Consider the following 3757-nt stretch of genomic DNA (forward strand, 5'->3'; position numbering starts at 1 on the left):
AACCTAGATTCTTATCAATCATTATTGACTATCATTTACATTTGTAAGTGCTCAAATATATCATTGCTCAGTCTAAAAGATTTCAAAGCAGAGCACACTGGCAAACCTAGCTAAGACAGTCTCTTTTTAAACTAGGGCTCAGGAGGCAATCAGGGGGGAGGAATTTATACACATATTCTCATGGGAAGAACCATGAACTTTGTAATAATCTTTTAGCCAATCGTAAGCCCCCAGCCTGGACTTAATCAGCCCCATTCTTTACTTCCAAAGGAGCCAATGTGATTTCACAAGTTTCCATCCCTCATTTACATATTAACTCAACCAATCCCAGCTAACCTAGTTTTAATCCCTGTTTTGCATAGAGGATCTGAATGACAACTATACTCATAGCCTTTTGCCTATGTGACTCTGCCCCCATTTTTTCTTTCTGGAAACACAATTCAGGTTTCTTCTTGAATCTGTTTCTCCTAAATTTCAATTATAAATTGCCAATGAGAATTGCCTGATTAAATGCCAATTCTTGGTCAACATCAAATACCTTCTTTCTCTAATCCCATACCTAAAATCATAGTAATTAGCAGAGTTAGAATTCAATTCAGAGCTTCCACTTTTTATTTTTGTCTTTTCTCTCTTTATTTTGAAATAGTTATACCATAAGACATAAAATCTGAAATAAAAACAATTTTATATATATAATAACCGAAATTTTAAAAATGTGATGAAACCTCATGCAACTACCGTGCATGTGAATACTCAGCGAATGTCATTAAAAAACAGAATTCAACCACAGAAATTTGAAAATCTAATTGGGTCCATTCGATGATTTATGAATTGGGCAGCATCCCATCTAGCAAGTAGAGGGGAGCTCCGAGGAACTGTACCATATCAAGATTTTTAAAGGCAGAGAGGAGGTCAAAAAATGAATTTATTAGCAAGGAATGCATTGTTTGGGGCAAGGTCCTAGCACTCCTAAGGGGAACTGAAGAGATAATCAGGAATTATCTCCCGGTGTTAACCGGGAAATTCCAGTTCGGTTGGCTAAAGGTTACATTCCTGGGGAGGTTGAAACTGTAGGTAGGTTAGCTATTAAATCTGGGTTTACTGCCATGGGGCCTTAACATAAGTGACTCCATTTGGGGCCTGTGATTTTCTTTTTAACAGTGTTAACATGCGATTTCATTTGTTGTGAGCATTTTTCCGGACTTTTATAATTCTTTGGATGCAATTGCTTAAGTCTCCTTTATACTCCATCTCCCCACAGACACTCCATTCCATTCCCTCTTTTGCTTCCTAGAATAAATCATCACTCTGCAGCTTGTATCTTTCCCAGTCAAGTTTTTAAAAATTCACCATATGTGTGTGCATTCAAAAATAATGCAATGGTATTGTTTTGTGTGTTTTTAAATTTTGTATCATGCCCGGTGTATCTTTCTGCATATTACTTTTGCTTTCAATATTGTATTTCTGAATTTTATTTATGGTGAATTATAAAGATATAGTTGGTTTATTTTAACTGTTCTAGAACATAAGCTGTGTGACTATATCCATTCCCCTATTGGTAACACTTAGGTTGTTTCCAGTTTTCTCTATTACAAAAAATGCTGCAATGAACAGTTGTATTCATATCTGATTTTGCAAAAGTGCAAGAGTTTCTCCAGAGCTTATATTTAGAATAGAATTGCTGACTAATAGGATATGTACCTCTCCTTCTCTATTAGTTTTTTATTGATGCTGTAATGAATTATCACAAACTGAGTGGCTTAAAGCAACACTTATTTATTATCTTACGGTTCTGTAGACTAGAAGTCTGACACAGGTCTCACTGAGCTTAAGTCAGTGTTTCCACAGGGCTGCATTTCTTTCTGGAGCTGTAGGGACAATCTGTTTCCTGGCCTTTTCTTGGTTTTACAGGCTGTCTGCATTCTTTGGCTCATGACTCCCCTCCTCCATCTTCAAAGCTAGCAGCGATGAGTTGAGTCCCTCCCACATTTCATCACTCAGATCCCTCCCATAGTCACATCTTCCTGTGACCATAGCTGGGAAAGGTTATCTACATTTAAGGACTCATATTATTACATCAGGGCCCGCCAGGTCATCCAGAATAATCTCCCTAATTTAATGTCAGCTGATCAGTAACCTTAATTCCATCTGCAAGCTTAATCCCCCTTTGCATGTAACCTAACATATTCACAGGTTACCTGGTTTAGGACACTGACATCTTTGGGGTCATTATTCTGCCTACCACATCAACATTATGCAGTATTGCCTAAGAGCTTTCTTAGATATTTGTACCTGCTCTGTTCCCACAAGGACTGGATGACCATTCCCTTTTTTCTATTTCTGGTCAACGTTGAATGTTGTTGGTCATTCATATTTTTGCTGATCTGAAGTCTCTCATTGTTGGTTTAATTTTTATATTCTCAGTGAATTATGAAATTAAGCTTTTTATAATATGTTCATTGATGATTTTGGCCTCCCCTTTTGAGAATTGCTCTGCTATCGTTCCTTTTGCTACCTAATGCAGCAAAATTGCCTTTTGTTCTCAAATTAATTTGAGGAGTTATTTAGGTTAGCTATTAATTCTTGGTAGGTTAGCTGGCTTCTCTCAGACTGTTGCTTTGCTAAAAAACGCATTTACCTGATTTTTGTGTGAGAATTAGAATTTTAATGCAACAAAATTTATTAATCTTTTATAGTTTGTATATTTTACTTTTTGTTGAAGAAACCATTCCTAATCTGAGGTTGAAGATATTGCCCTGTATTTCTTTTATATTAAAACAAAAATTTGCCTTAGCACATTTAAGTCTTTAATCCACCTGGAATTTTCTATGCTGTAAGGCAGGGATCCAATTTTATTTTATTTTCCATATGGATAACAATTGTTTCAATCCCATATACTGAATTTTCAATCCTTTCCCCCACGCCTTTCCTCCTTCTGAAAGTCTGCCATTATAACTTGTGGGTGTCCTGATTTCTATTTAAGATATAATCCTTTGTCTTTAACCCCTTATCTGCAGCTTCTACAACACCCCTACCCTTACAAACCTTTAATGAATGGTGATCTGCTGTATCTTGACCTGCATTTTGAGGAGATGGGTGTATTAGTTTTGCTGCAATCATAAATTACCTCTAATTTTTTTTTTTTTTTTTTGGTTTTGAACACAAAGGTTTGTCTGTCAATTAGGTTACTTTTATGCATGTCAGTTGCTCCTCTGCCTCTGCCCCATATGTCTTCTCATTTTTGAATTCAGCCTAAAGCAGGAGAAATTCCCCACTGGGAAGTGCAGTAAAAAGAGGAAGAGAGCTGTTGGAATGATGCAGTGACTCCCAAAGTCTCCGCTTGGATGGGGACTGCATCCTATCCACTCATCCCCATTTGTTAGAGCAAGTCACATGACTAAGCCCCACGTTGATGGGGCAGGACAGTACCCTCCTTCCGCAGATGACACCGCAGGTCATGTCACATAGAGCAAAGGATGTGGGATTGTCTTTCAGAATGGGAGAGAATAATTGGGAAAATTACTCGATTTGCCAGAATGAGTATGATTTCATCCCTTGTATTTGTTAATTATATGTGTTTTAGACACTTGCATATTTGGTATGTTTTACATTAAAAATAGTAAAGTAACAATCTGTACATGCCAGGTGAAGGACTCTTAATGCAGTAACAGATAGAAAGTGTGAAACAAAACTCGAAGATAGGCATTTAGGTTACATTCAGAATATCCAGTGGAGCTAATGGTGACATGGTGACGTA

This window comes from Panthera uncia (genome assembly GCF_023721935.1).
Source record: "Panthera uncia isolate 11264 chromosome A1 unlocalized genomic scaffold, Puncia_PCG_1.0 HiC_scaffold_16, whole genome shotgun sequence".
NCBI classification, from domain to species: domain Eukaryota; kingdom Metazoa; phylum Chordata; class Mammalia; order Carnivora; family Felidae; genus Panthera; species Panthera uncia.